At 46.5% G+C, this 15,484-nt stretch overlaps 1 protein-coding gene across 1 annotated transcript in view; it reads left to right on the forward strand.

Annotated features, from left to right (window-relative positions):
• The first annotated feature begins 7 nt into the window (after window positions 1–7).
• The window catches only part of Stk40 (serine/threonine kinase 40), a 42,164-nt gene continuing 26,687 nt past the window's right edge, over window positions 8–15,484 (forward strand). The window contains exon 1 of the mRNA XM_015485266.2: window positions 8–202. The gene's annotated coding sequence lies outside the window, so the exon portion shown is untranslated. The remainder of the gene's footprint in view (window positions 203–15,484) is intronic.

Raw genomic sequence — 15,484 nt, forward strand, 5'->3', positions numbered from 1 at the left:
CGACTTCCGTTGTCAGGTGGCGGCGCCGCAGCCATGGAGGGAGGCGGCGGCGGCGGCGGCTGCTCGCGCCGGCTGTGCTGGGAGGCGGCGGTGAGCGGCTCCCACGCCCCCGGCCCGGCCCTGGCCCTCCGGGACGGAGCGCCGAGCAGCCCCGGCTCCGGGCAGCGGACTATGGGCGAGCAGCGCTGATTACCCGGGGAAGGTGAGGCCGGGGGTCCAGAACTGGGAGCCGGGCGGGGGGTGCGTGTTGGCCCGGCGGGCCTCGGCGGCTTTGGCGGTGGGACCCGGGTGACAGCTTGAAACCATCCGGGCGCGACAGAAATGGCAACAGCCGAATGCTTCCTCCTCCGCTGGGGGTCTGCTCTTCCCGGGCGGCGGGGGCGGCGACCTCCGGGAGCCTCAGTCTCCGCCGCAACCTTGGGAAGTGGGCACAGCCAGCCCTGCCCGGAGTCACTCAGCCACTGAGTGAAGTGTTGAGCGTTTGAATCCAGTCAGGTTTTCCCAGAGAGACGCCCTCGGCCTCTCCACGTTTCCCTCCTGATCCTAAGAGTGACTTGAAAGTTAGAGGACTAGTCCCCCGGGAGGACCAGCCGGGCTTCCTCCTGGAACCCTCACCCTTTGGCACCGGTATCATCGCTGCTGGGTAATTTTCGGATCCTGGGCGGCGTTCAGGTGCTAGTCACAGGTACCTGCTTGCCAGGTCCACGTTTGGCTGGTCTTCCCAAGGGGAGAGCTTGCTGTGGTCAGTGTTTCACCTGCCGTGCAGGTCAGGCCCGCCCATTCCCACGCCACTTGGCCCCACCTTCCAACCAGTAGATAGGGGCATTCATTTTTCTGAAGGCGTTCTCTGCCCAACCCCACTCCCCAGGTTTGTTTCCCTTTTGTTGGCGGAAGGAAGAGATGACAGCCGCCTTCTGTGGCAGAATAGACTTTGCTCTGTTTCCTCACTGGAGGAAACCGGTTGGCTTTGCTTGGTTTTGAGAACCCATTGGGGAAGAGGGTAGTCATGCTGGGCTGGGCGCCTTTCCCACTTGGCTGAGTAGTTTTGCATTAGATAAGGAAGAGCAGAATATGTAATTGTAGGGCCCAGAGAATCCCTACTTGTAAACAGTGCTTGTGAGCTCCTTCAGCTCTCTTTCATGACCTCCCTCTGCCTGTTTTTAATGGATTAGATCTAGACAGTCTAAAGGTAGTGGCCATTCATTCATTCCTCACAGAACAACAGGGTTTTTGCCTGGAGAGGCAAGTGTTGTATAATACGGTGGTTGAGAGAGGGCTTTGGAGCAGGTGTTACAGCGCTGGCCTGTAATTCTAGCAGCTGTGAGGACTCAGGCAGGAGGATGGCAAATTCAAAGCCAGCCTCAGCACATTAGCAAGACCCTGTCTCAAAATAAAAAATAAAATTGGCTAGGTATGTGACTCAGTGGCTAAGTGCCCTGGGTTCCATTCCTGCTACCAAAATAAAATTGAAAAGCAGACTGGGGATGTGGCTCAAAGAAGTTGGCTTTGGAACCAAGCTTCCTGAGTTCAAATTCTGGTAGCTTTCTAGCTCTTTGATCTTGGGCACTTTGTTTAACCTCTTTGTGCCTTCATTATTCTCATCTGTAAAACAAGGGTGATAGTATAGAGTTATTAGGAAGAGTTAAACATTAACACATGTAAAACACCTAGAACATGTCTGCCACACTAAGTAGAGTTCAAGGCCTTAGTTGTTTCTATTTCAAGGAGCTCACAGTATAGATAAAGAAGACTGACCTGTAAAAAGATAGTTGAAAGGTGATCTAAAAAAGCTAATAGTAGCAGGAGCAGAGTGCTGTGGGAGCCCAGCAGAGAAAGGCTAGCTCAGCCTGGGGTGTGGGACATGAGGTGACGAATACCATGGGAGGGCCTGGCAGAAGTGACTGTGGAGCCAAGACCAGAGGAGAGGAGGGGAAAACTTAGCCAGGTGAGAATGAAGAGGAAGGTGTTGTTCTGAGAAAGAAAGAGAGATTCGTAGTTTATTCCAAGAACCTCTGATTGTTCAATATAGTGTAGAAATTGGCATGGTACAAGGTAAAGCAATATAGGTTGACTAGAGGATACCACTTTATGCCCAGGTTACTGGGGAGCCCATGAACAGCTTTTAAGTGGAGGAGTAACATGATTTGATCCGTATTTTAAATAGATGTCCCTGGGATCCTTTTACAGGAAAAAAGAAAGAGGAGAGGACTGATAGGCTGGAGCCCTCTTCAGAGACCACTGTGGGCTTCTGAGGGAGGAGTGTTGGTACTATGGTAGGGGTCTCTGCTGAGAAAGCAGAGATAAGTGGGTACTCCCTGCATGGGCCTGGGCTTCTCTGTCTGGTGCAGAAGTGCCAGCCTGCCACATGTGCCCTTCTCTTCCTGGGATTGCAGATCACTTAAACAGCTGGGTAGGTGAGGCTGACCTCTCAGATAGCTGGTTGTAAGGGATATATTTGCTCATGTGTGCCTTTAATTTGACCCTTGAGGAAGGCAGTAGATTGTAGTGGTTTATTTGGTTCTGGGTTCTACACTAGGGGTAACATTTTCTCCATGCCCAACTTTCTCATCTGTAAAATAGGAACAATATGAGTACTTCCCTAGCAGGGCAGTTGTAAGGATTAAGTAAGATGGTGCAGGTTGAATACTTGGTACTCACCAAATAGATGGTTGGTAAGTGTTAGCTTTTACTGCAGGCTGCTGGAAAGAACTTCTAGGAATTAGTTGAAGCAGTTCATGGTGACTAGAAATGTTTCCCACTGAGCTGTCAGAACTATCCTGAGGGAATCACAAGAATTTTATTATATTATATTTTTATTATATTCTTTCTGAAAAGAAAATCTATGGGGAGTTTACCCAGTCTGTATGGGAGCAGTGCAGATGATTCAGCTTGGCTTTTTAAAAGAACCATTTTTTAAAATAGAAGTAGGACTGCAGAGGGGGGAAAAAACAAAACAGCATTTTAAAGTACACATAGGAGAAAATGTATTTAGAATTTTTCTGTGAGTCCCTACTAGTGACCCTTGTCTGGAACCTAAATTGGCATAATCAGGAAGCATCAATCACTTTGATGAGTCTGGTGACTCAAAATACAGAAACCCAATTGCATACACGTGAGCTGCCAAGTATGGCTGGCTTGTGCTGGGTACTAAGAGGAGGAGGAGGAGAAGTAAGACCCTGCCTTGGAGGAAGTTGTATTCCAGCAGGGACAGGTGGGCACCTAACCCATAGACATTTGCACAGAGCTTGGTGAATCTGCTAGAAGTCTGTGCAGCATGTAGCGTGAACTAAGTAAATGGATGAAGAGATTGAAAACTTCAGAGAGTACTTAGAACTTGAACTGGATCTTGAGGAGTAAATAGAATTTTCTGGGAGTCCATGAAGCACTCAGAGGGGGAGCAGTGTGGCACAGGTGCAACTGTGTGGTATTTTAGGAGCCACAGGGGTTCCAGCACAGCTACAGGCAAGCTGTAGAGGTAAGCAGGCACCATGCTAAGATGCTTGAACTTTGTATTCTGTTAGTGATGGATGTCTGAAGTGGAGGAAATACAGTATTATACCTGTGTCTTCCAAAGAGCCCTCTGGCTGTGGGATGAGGATGGACTGGAGTCCCAGTTGGAGCTGGGCAAGGTGGCTCACACCTGTAATCCCAGAAACTTGGCAGGCTGAGGCAGGAGGATCTCAAGTTCAAAATCAGCCTCAGCAGATTAGCCAGGTACTTAGCAACTCAGTGAGACCCTGTCTCTAAGTAAAATATAAAAAAGGGCTGGGTATGTGGCTCAGTGTTTTAAGCACCCTGGGTTCAATCCCCATACCCACCACCAAAAAAAAATTAGGAATTAGTTGAAGGCTGGAGGCTGTTGGTAGTTATCAGAGCAAAGGCTAATGGGGGCTTGGATCAGAGAAGATGGGGATGGGGAGGAGGGCAGAGATCAGAAATGCTTGAGGGGAAATCCACTGGTCTTTAGGAGTATTTGGAAGTGATGATTTTGGGTGACAGTGAATGATAGTGCAGTGATCTGGTGGCTCAGGGAGAAAATAATAGCCAGTGGAATCTGCAGCTCCATTCAGTAAGCCCTGAGCTTACCCCCAAGGGGAGTATCAATTGCAAAGTCTTATGGAACCCTGTTGAGCTTTGGGGCAGGTGTGCTGCTTTTGTCTGAGTCAGCACCTGAAGAAGGGCAGCTTCCCTTTGCCTTTTTTTCTGTCCAGGTTTGACTAGAGAGTGAACTTAATCAAATTTCAGAAACTCCAATACAATCAGCCCTTCCGTCTGAAGATTGCCACCCTGATTCAGCAAGCTATAGCAGATGAAGGATCTGAACAGCAGCAGACCCTCAGAGGAGAGAGACCTTTGTCAGCACCCCCTGTAGATGCTATTTGGAAAGAGACCTTGAGATTGGATTCACTGCCAGATGCTGGGTTATCAAATTGAATTTTGCTTCTCAGAACTCAGAACCATCAGGGATGTAAAAGGAAGCTGCCTCTTGTCCCCCTGGGTTCTGAGGGAGCTGGGAACTATCCCTGAATCCAATGAGGCTATGAAGAGGGGAACAAGCCTGTTGGAATTTGGGAGTTTTTCACAGGTTTTGTCCTTGGGTTATGGTGTTAAATGAACAGAAAAGTGACCTGAAATAAGAGCATTTTTTTCTCCACCTGCTCAGATGATACTGTATCCTTAAAAGTGATTCTAGGCCCATAGCTGCCTCTGTATAACACCAGGCTCTGTAATGAAGAGCCAGGATGGGGAAAGTTGATCTTTCTTGCTTTGACTTACTTTCTTGCTTTGTCTTAGAAATGGTTCCATTCTGGCACATGCATGTACGTGTCTGGGTCATTTGGGGCCATATTTTGTCCCATCTTGAGTGTAGCTGGGGCCAGGGTCCTGACTACACAGTGGTGCTAGGCTAAACAGGCTACAGACAAAACACCCTGTGTTTAATCCTCAATACTATAGTGGATACGGGGATTGTTATGCCTATTTTTTAAAAATATTTATTTACTTATTTTAGTTGTAGTTGGACACAATACCTTTATTTTATTTATTTTTTATGTGGTGCTGAGAATCGAACCCAGGGCCCCGCACATGCTAGGCAAGCGCTCTACCAGCGAGCCACAACTCCAGCCCAAGCCACAATTCCAGCCCTGTTATGCCTATTTTATAGAAGCAGAAACTGAGGTTAGAATGATTTGTTCAAGTTCACTCTGCTAGCAGGTGGCACAGCTGGATTCTGAAGCCAGGTCTGCCTATACCCTTAACTACTACATAAAATAGATTTAAAGTCTTTTTACCCACTACCCATAGGACAGGAGGGGGAAAAACTTGTCTCTAGGCAGTGGGAGTTCCATTCTTCCGGCAAAGAAGGGACTGGCTGAGCTTTGTCAAGGTCCTTTCAGGCTTCAAAGTTCTATGAATCCAAGAGTCTATGTGGACTCACCTCCCTGGGACCATAGCCTGATCAGCTTTTGGTGGGTAACTCACATCCAAACCATAACAATATTCAAGGATATAGGGGTTTTTGTTTTAGTGTGTGTGGTACTAGAGGTAGAACCCAGGGCCTCATACATGCTAGATAAGTACTCCTTTTATTTGGAGACAGAGTCTTGCTAAATTGTCCAGGGCTAGTCTTGAGCTTGTAATCCTCCTTCCTCAGCCTCCCGAGTACCTGGGATCACAGAAATGTGCCACTATGCCCAGTTTTAATATTTTAAAAAAGTAGGATCATATTATACATATAGTACTGCAGTTGCTTTTGGGGGATAACCTTATTATAGATGTCTTTCTTAGGAGGTATGGACCTAGTCTTAAAGACTACATAGCATCCCATTATTAGAGGAACATAGGTTTCCAGGTCAGTCTTGGTGGGTGGACTAATATTTAGGTTGTTTCCTTTCTGGGATGTGTGGGTGTTTTTAATTGTTTTTGGTTTTGTTTTTTGCTACTGTGCATGGTTCCATAGGGACCCTGGTTGAGCTCATTCTTTTTTTTATTTTGATATATTTTTAGTTTTCAATGGACCTTTATTTTATTTATTTATATGCGATGCTGAGAATCAAACCCAAGGCCTCACACATGCTAGGCAAGTGCTCTACCACTGAGCTACAACCCCAGCCCAAGCCCATTTATTTTTATAAACTTACTTGAGTATACCCCAGATCTAGAATTGCTGGACCTAGGCATGTGTATTTTCTTCTTTTTCATTGTCGGCTCTAGTTTCATTACATCTTCTGTGCAGTTTCTGGGCCTGAGATAGAGAAGCCCCCTCTTAAGACATACATTCGATAATAAATGTGCTCTTGCTAGTGCGTGTGGGATGTCTCATGGCCCTCAACATCAGCCCTGTCTGACCTCTCAGTGGCTCAGAGCAGGTTGGGCTCTTACATGGGCCCACCCACGTGAATGGCCAGCTGAGGGGCACTTTGATGGTGGGGCTTGCTGCCTGCCTCTATAATCATACCAGGCAGCTTCTTGCCCTTCTGAGCAACCACAGCCAGCAGCATTCCATAAAACTTCAAAAAGCAAACTGTATTGTTCACTGTCAAAGTTGTGAAATTTAATTTAAGGTTTTTATAGAGGCAATTAAGGAAAGGCAGTTTGTTGGCCCCACTCCAAATTCTCTTTTTCACAGGACAGTTGTGGTGATTTTTGCTGTTGAAAACAGTGTAAACAGGGAATTGTATGCACCTGGATCCAGCCTTGGCTTTCCTGGGTGACTCTGGAAGTCTGCGATAGAAGGAAGAGATAACATTTATCTAGTACCTCCTATATGCTGGTTTCTGGCAGTCCTTGGAGATACCCTCCTCAGGGGCAGTGGTGTTCCTCTCTAAGTGAGGAGGCTTTTAGCAGAGAAGCATGTGTCCAGGCCATACAGTGGACATAGAGGTGACTCTCAGGCTTAACCAGTCCATCTTTGGTCTCTTGCTGCTTTCTCCTACCTGATTTGGGCTGTCGTGAGTAGCAAGACTTGAACTCCTCATGGGATCCTATGGAGGCCTTGTACCTGGGCTGAGTTACCACATAAAGCAATGGCCGATATTTTGAGCTGAGGAGCCCCTGAGTCACATGCTCATGCCAGGATTTCCCTTGTTGCAATCTTCTAGCCCAAGGAAGCGGGAGCAGGTTGGCATGACACAGGAGAGACTTGCTTTGCTATCGCTGCACATGACAGAAGGCCCCTGCAGAGTCAAAGACCACCACAACTTTTTTCCAAGCCACTGTGCTTGGCTGCTTCCCTAGGCTGCTTCTCTAGAAGGGGAATCCCAGACCAGCACAGCCCAAGAAAGAGCTATTAAGTCTGTCCCTTCCTCCTCTAACACCCACACATAGTGACAGATATTTGTTGTCACATCAGCTGCTTCCGGAGGTAGGGAGGAGGGGTGAGCTGGTGACAGGGCTGGTAGCATTGCCCTGGATCCTGTTTTGGTGGTTCTTTTTTTTTTTTTTTTTTCGAGAGAGAGAGAGAGAGAGAGAATTTTAATATTTACTTTTTAGTTGTTGGCGGACACAACATCTTNTAAAAAAAAAAAAAAAAAAAAAGAATTCTTCTGGCATTCTCTGAGCAAGGGACCTTTAGCTTCCAGATCCTCCTTGTACCCTTCACAGAGGCCACAATGGACCCCAGTGGGGACTTCCTCAAGTCACTGGAGTAAAGAGGGGTGTGAGAATGATTACACAGTCTCCTGGTGTGGCGCTAATCCATGAATCCTGTCTCCTGGAGGAGACTCTGAGCTGGTTCCCCAAGCTGCAGACATAGGGCTTTTCAGCCCCTTGTGGTCCCCTGGCCTGCTGTACTCAGCACACTGGAATTATTCTGAGGAAAAGCAGCCATAGAGGACAGGTCTGGTGTGGATGTGCTGGGAAGAGCAGGCTGGGCACAGGGCCCTCTTTGTGAGCACCCCTCCTACTTCCCACTGGCTGAGTCACTTCCTCTCTGGCTGGTGCAGGTACTCTCCCACAAGCCTGGGAGCAAAAGCAGCTTCAGGGGCTGGGATTTACCCTGTGTACCCAGAAAACTCTGAGTAGAAGCCCTGGTTCACTTGTAACTCCTGGGCAGTAAAGCCCAGTGTTTAGAGAATTATGTGATATATATTCTTGACAAATTGGAGCTATGCATATCCTGAATTTTGAAAATGAACCAAATCATTACTCTGGGAACAGTGAAGATGACAGCACATGCACCAATCTATGTCATCAGGGAATCCTGGTTGAAGTCAGAGGATTGCTAATCCTCCTCTCCCTCCACCTCCCCATCCCCCCAGCATCCATCCTGAGCACAAAGCAAATGGCTCCCAGTGGTTCCTTCAAGCTACCAAGGAGAGGATTCAGGCCTCCTTCAGCAATGGCTATCATTACTGAATGACATTGCCCTGTAACAGGGTCTCCTTCCAGCCAGGCTAGCAGGAGTAGAAGAGAACAGGCCTCAGGGAACCTCCTTGTTTCCAGGCTTTGCTTTTTCAGTAATAAAGGGGGAAAAGTTGTGAGAATTAAAGAGAGAATAGTGCAATGGCACACGCCTGTAATCCCAAATATTTGGGAGGCTGGAGCAAAAGGATCACAAATTTGAGGCCAGCCTATCTCAAAATAAAAAGGACTAGGATGCCAGGTGTGGTGGTGTGCACCTGTAATCCCAGTGACTTGGGAGGCTAAGGAAGGAGGATAGTGAGTTCAAAGCCAGGCTCAGCAACTTAGCAAGGCCCTAAACACATAGTGAGACCCTGTCTCAAAATAAAAAAAAAATAAAAGGGGCTTGTGTTGTGGCACAGTGGTTAAGGACCCCGGGGTTCAATCCCCAGTACCAGAAAAGAAGAAAAAAGAGGGGGAACCAGGATGTGGCTCCGTGGTGAAGTGCTTGCATATAGCAGGTGCAAGACCCTGGGTTCCATTCCCAGCACCACACAAAAAAAGAATCTAGGAAACCCCAGGAATGCTTTGTGGCAAATAGGAAGTACCCCTGAAATGGAAGTTAAAAGGCTAGGTGCCTGGAAAGATTTGCCACAAGGGAGGTCTCCTCAAGTGATAAAAACTGAGACTTGAACCCAGTATATGACCTCTTGATTTATCTTGCTTTTCCCAACTGGTGCTTGGATAACTGGTTCATGGTTTGAAGCCCTCAGATCTGTGAACTATGAATTTGCTTGGTTTCTTGGGTTGAGTGTGAATAGAGAATGGGTCTGTAGTGTAAGTCCTTGATCCAGGTAGATGCAACTACATGTGAGCATTGAGGTGCAGTGAGGGTGGCTTACAGAGTGCTTGGTCAGAACAGGCGGGGGTTGGCTGTGGGGAGGCTGTCTTGGTAACACAACCTTTGACCTAGCCCTCTGACTAGAGAGGCTCTACAATTCCTCCTCCAGAATGTCATGGCCCTTCCCTTCCCCACTCACCTGCAGCTTTCTGGCTTGGCAGCCCTCAGTTTCCAGAAGTGCAGTTTGTTTACAGTAGGTCTGGAGGGTGCTGCCCTCTCTGTGGTTGATATTCCTAGAATTATGCAGGGTTAGGTGGAATGGGAATAGTGGCGAAAGCAGCGTGGTCATGTAAATAGAGTATGAGACTCAGTGATGGAAAACCTGTGTTCATGTCGTCTCAGCTTTAAGTAGCTAGCCAGGTGACTTTAAGTAGGTCTCAGTATCTCTAAACCTCAATTTTTTCCCCTAGAAATGTTTGTGTGTTTGGCGAGGGTGTCTATTATTATTAAATATTTGCGAGTGCTTTGAAAACTATAAAAACATGTACAAAAATTAGTTAATGTGGGCCTCCCACATGGACTCTTGAGTCTGAAATTCACCATCCAGAGAGACTCATTGGGAATTGATGAGGGAACAGGCAGCCCTCCAGCGTGGAAGGTGGTTTGTAAAGCATGGGTCCATGGGTTATCTTAGTTGGATCATATATTCAGATTCACATGGCTCACCTCTAGTCTTCTCCTGTCATTCCAGATATAATGAGAGTGGTAGGAGTTTTTTAGACCAACAGAAGGACCTTCACACCACAAACCTAGAGTGGCCTAGAAGACCTGTTGCTGGTGTGAGTGGTAGCTAGGCTCTCACATTCGCACATCTTTCTGTAGGAAGGCAGATCTTTGTGCTGGTTGCAAAAGGGGTGTTCTTATATCAGGGGGTGGTCTGTCTCTTCTTGGGTGAGGAGTTCTGCACAAACTACATGTGTCATGAACAGGTTTGGTTCTTCTGCGGGGGTGGCTCTCCAGCAGCAATCACTGTTTAAGCATTGGTGATCAGCCCATTTAGACCCTGTCCTGCCCCATGCATTTATGACATGGGACTTTTCCTCATTAAACTACCCAACACTAATGTGACCCTTGTCTGCAGCTGTGATGCCCTCTCTCTTGCCATTAGCTGGCAGACATTGACTGGCTCAGGGTAAGAGACAGGGTATCAGGTGTACTTTCTCTGGTCCTACTCAAGCCTCTAATGTCAAGGAGGGTAGAACCATATTTTATATCTCCTTATCCAGCTGTTCCTATCCAATAGAGGCTTTAGTGCCTTCTAGATGCATAATGGACAGTCCCTCAGTTTTCTCTTTAAGCAGTTTATTAGACACTGAGAAAGTAGAGACAAATTGAACTTGAGCCTTCAGAAGCCCACCACCTGGGATGGAGGATCACAAATAAACCAGTGGTTACAGCCCAGTAGGAGAGGACAGAGTGGTGCTGTGGTTCTCTGGGAATTAGAGGAGTAGCAGCTGGCTCTGGCAAGCAGCCTTCCTTGAAGACCTGCTGCAGAAGGTGACAGTTCAGTGAGGATTGGAAGGAAGAGCCAGCCAGAGAGAAGGGCAGGGCAGGGATGTCCATGGCATACTTAGGGACTCATGAGTCATTTGTTGTGGCTGCATACAGGGTACATACATGAGCAGTGATGCAGGGAATGTAGCCTGGGTCTGACAGGTTCACTGAGGAGTTTAGGTTTTTTTCCTGAAAATCATGGAAGCCCTTGCAGGACCTCCATGGCAGACAGACATACTGCAGCCTGTTGAAATCTGTTTGTCCAGCTAAGATGGAGTGATTCCTGCATCCTTCCTGATTAGCCTAAAGGAGAGCAGCGCCCCACTGTCCCACACCTGGTGCAGAGAAACCCTTTGAGGATGTGAACACAAAGACACCTCAAGGTGGTGGACCTGGAGATTGCATGGAACCCTCACTTTTTTCCCATTCCTTTATGCTAAAAGACTAAAACTCCAGTTCATGCCAGCCTGGCTCTTCTTACCTAGTATGAGGTTCCAGATTTTGCCACTATGGCTGTGCATCCAAGGGTAGACTCCCTCCCCCTTTTGGGGGGGTACTGGGGATTGAACCCAGTGGAGTCTACCTCTAAGATATATCCCCACCTTTTATTTTTTATTCTGAGACAGGGTCACCCTAAGTTGCCAAGGTTAGCCTTAAATTTGTCATCCTCCTGCATCAGTCTTTCCAGTCACTAGAATTACAGGTAATCACCACCATGCCCAGCAGGCAGGCCCTTTGCACCTGTGCATTGGGTTTGGGGAATTATCCTAGTAGGTTGGACTTTCTCTTCTGCCTCTGAGTGCCTGAGAGTAAATTCCAGACATCATGACCTTCACCTCTAAATACTACAGCATATATTACAAGGACAATCTAAGAACCAAGGAATTCTTTTTTTTTTTTTTAAACATATTTATTTATTTATTTATTTTTTTAGTTATTGGCAGACACAACATCTTTGTTGGTATGTGGTGCTGAGGATCAAACCCGGGCCGCACGCATGCCAGACGAGCGTGCTACCACTTGAGCCACATCCCCAGCCCCAGAACCAAGGAATTCTATGTAACCACAACACAATATTCAAATTCAGGAAATTTAACTGATACAACACTATTATCTGATATTAGATAATATTAATGTATATTCAGATTTTACCAGTTGCTTAATCATATCCTTTATATATATTTTTTTTCCTCTAGGATTACCCCCGTGCCTTTACTTGGTATATGTCTTCAGTCTCCTTTAAGGTGGAATAGTGTCTTAGATTTTCTCTATCTGACATTGATGTTTTTGAAACATATAGGCCCATTTTGATAAATATACCTCAATTTATTTGTCTCATCATTAGATTCAGTTTGTATTATTTTTGGCGGGGGAGGGAATAGCATAAGTAATAGATGGATTTGTTCAGCACATCATATCAGTAAGCCCATGATGTCATTTTTCCATTATTGGTAATATTGACTTTGACCAGTTCCTTCAGTTTACAGCTTGCTTTTTTCATTTGTGGTGTCTTTAAACTCAGTGAATTTCACAAATCTTTGAATCATATGGGCTCAATTGTTTTGACAAATGCACACAGTTAGAAGCTATGTCTTTAAAGAATAAAAGTTTTCAAGGCCTGGGGTTTGTGGCTCAGTGGTAGAGTGCTTGCCTAGAACATCTGAGGCACTGGGTTCGATCCTCAGCACCACATAAAAATTAAAAAAATATATATATATTGTGTCCAATTATAATTAAAAAATACATATTTTAAAAGATAATAAGTAAATAAAATAAGGTTTAAAAAAAAAGAATAAAAGTTCTCCAGGTGCCAGGTAGGTTGAGTGGAGGTACAGGATCCCTGCCTTTGGTAGATAATATCAGAGGTAAAGACTAGAAGACAGAAGGCTGCACAGCTTAGGAAAACTTCCTTTTTATTGATTGATTGATTTTTTTTTTTTTTTTTGGTACTGGGGCCACTCAACCACTAAGCCACATCCCCAGCCCTTTTTATATATATTTATATTAGCTGGCTTTAAATTCATAATTCTCCTGCCTCAGTCTCCTGAGCTGCTGGGATTACAGGCGTGGACCACCATGTCCAGCTTATTGATTGATTTTTTTTCACAGCCAGAAAACCTAGGGATGGGGATTGGGACTACTGACAGGGACAGTCTGGATATTGAAGCTGTTAGCTTAGTGTTACCTTGCAAAGTAGACATAGTCCTTTGCCTTCTAGCAGGCTTTGACAGCTGCTGACAAAACATTGCTCCCAGCTGTTCTTGTTCACACAGTGAGGAATTCACTGGGATGGGACCATAGTTTGTTCCTTTATGGGGACTGTCCTTGGACTCTTCCTACATTGTTTTGGTTTACAAGGACCTCTCAGTCTCTCCAGAAACCAAGGTTGCTAAAAGGATGCTAGAATGAGGTTAAGAGTAGTCCTTTGTACATGTGTGGGCCCCACTGCTGCCTGTCATGTTTGCTGAGGGAAGGGTATTTGCTCTGCTCTGTGCCTGTGTGGGGACTGTGCCCACTTCTGGGTAAGTGGTTGGACCCTCCACACGCTGGCCAGGCTTCAGTTGCCTTACAGTGGTTGAAGCTGAGGACAGACTAAGCTGGGTAGGACAATGACTGTTTCCTTAGTTTACTACCATCTTTCTTTGCAGTCCACTTCTCTTTGAAGATAATATCCATGAAGCCAAACAATGCTTTGTGTCAATGTCCTACCTGGCTATCCCACCCAACTCTGCTGTACCCTGGCACACTGTACCACCAGACTCTGGGCATCTGTAGCCTTAGAACCTTTCTATGTCTCTACAGCCTGGCTGGGAAAGCCAGGCTCACATTGCCCATCTACTTTAGATGACCTTAGCCTCAAATTGATAGCTAAAACTAGGCTTCCCCTACTCACACATGCTATGTTAGCTGTCTCAGAGTTGAGACCTTCTCATGATGAGACGCACACCCACTCCTCAGGCTTGTAAAAGCACACAGAAGCCCTTGCTTTCAGACTGAGAAGTATAGCTATAGCCTAAAGAAGGCAGAGCTGCCAGTCTGGGTTCTCCTTCAGTGCCCCCTCCTGACAACTCCCCTTCCCCCACCCACCATTGTTGCCTCACTGGTCTTCCTGTTAAGTTCAGGTTCTAAGGAGATTGGTGCTGACATGTGAAGATAGAACAGGGAAGAGTTGACCAGTTCAAAGCTCTAGATACTTTACTTCTAAGCCAAGACACTGAGCAATGAATGCAGGAAACAGCAGGCACCTGAGCTAGGCTGGGCAGGACCCTTCACTCAAGCAGGAGGAGCAGCTATCTCTGGAGGGGCCAGGGCCCTAAGTCCTTGAGACCAGAGTATCCAGAGCTGAATCATCACACTGTATAGCCAAGATCCTTGCAAGCAGGCCTCCCCACGGGAGCATCTGTGAACCACTTGCAGGTGTGTCTCTGGAGGGACACTTATTAGGATGATTTGAGGGTGGGGAACATCTTTCCTGTGCATCAGTGGGTGCGGGGGCAGGAAAGTGTGTCCCCAAGAGCTTCATCTTTGCTCTCTTCACTAGTGAGCCCTGCCCCCACATCTTCCAATCTACTGAGCTTGCCTCTCCACCGTGCTTGCTTTGCTTCCATCAACTCTGGGTATTATGAAAGGGTATTCGGGAAGGGAGGCAGCCTGGCTACCTCTTCCCCGCCAGCACCTTCTCCCTCTCCCTGCCCATCTGTTCCCATCCTTCTGTCTGCCTGTGTCTTGGAGCAGTTCCCGTGCCATTTGCTTGAGTTGAATCCTGAGTGGGGTAGGTGGGGTTGGTCTGAGCTCACTCATTGTCTGGGCTGCAGCTCCTCCTGGCAAACTGTTATCTAGACCATGCGTAGGATGTAAGAAGCTTCTACACAGATGTGATGCAGCTCTCCAGTGCTCTCCAGGGAACCAGGAAGAAGAAGAGGCTCAGCACCCCATGGAAGATGGAGGATGGAATCAGAATATGTGATACCATTTATTTATTACCAGGGCAGCTTAGGACAAGCACAGGTCTGTTAACCCTGGAAATAACTCTCACCAACCATGGTGCACCTGCTGAAGTGCAGTGCTTTTATTTATATATATAAACCTATATTTATAAATATATATATGATACATGTAGATATATAAGCACACACATATAAGTACATGCATATGTATGTGAGTGTTTTTTCTTTATAGAACTTTCAGAGGTTCGGAATTTTTCTAGTGGTCCGGACAGACATTAAGCATACAAACATACAAATAAATACATAATTACAAAATGTGGGAAGTGCTATGAAGGAAATGACAGAGTACCATGAGACTAACTGGGATCAGGCTTCCTTGAGGAAATGATAGTTGCTTAGGAGTTAGCCACGCTAAGAGTGGGAATGCTGGGCCAGATGCAAGACTGCCCATCTTTATAAGATGTTTCTAGAAGCAGTTTCATTCTTCCCTGTTTTTTAGGTCACATTCAGATCTAACTGGCTTCTACTCATCTTGGGACTGCTGAGCCCACTGAGTTAACCAGTCTTCAGAATGAAGCAGTAGCTCTGCTCCCCAGTGGCCAGCTCAGAGAACAAATCATAGCTGATGGGAAGGAAGCCTGGTAGCTTAAGCCAACAGTGCGTGGGGTCATCTTTCCAGTGCTCTTCTGGTGTTTGGATCAAGGGCCAGAACAGCAGCATGTGAGGATTCGTCCCACCTCTTGAATACCTATCTGTTCTCAGGATATGGGAGGTCTTTCAGGAATATCAGTAAAATCAAACT

This window comes from Marmota marmota, unplaced genomic scaffold (genome assembly GCF_001458135.2).
Source record: "Marmota marmota marmota unplaced genomic scaffold, marMar, whole genome shotgun sequence".
Taxonomy (NCBI): Eukaryota; Metazoa; Chordata; class Mammalia; order Rodentia; family Sciuridae; genus Marmota; species Marmota marmota.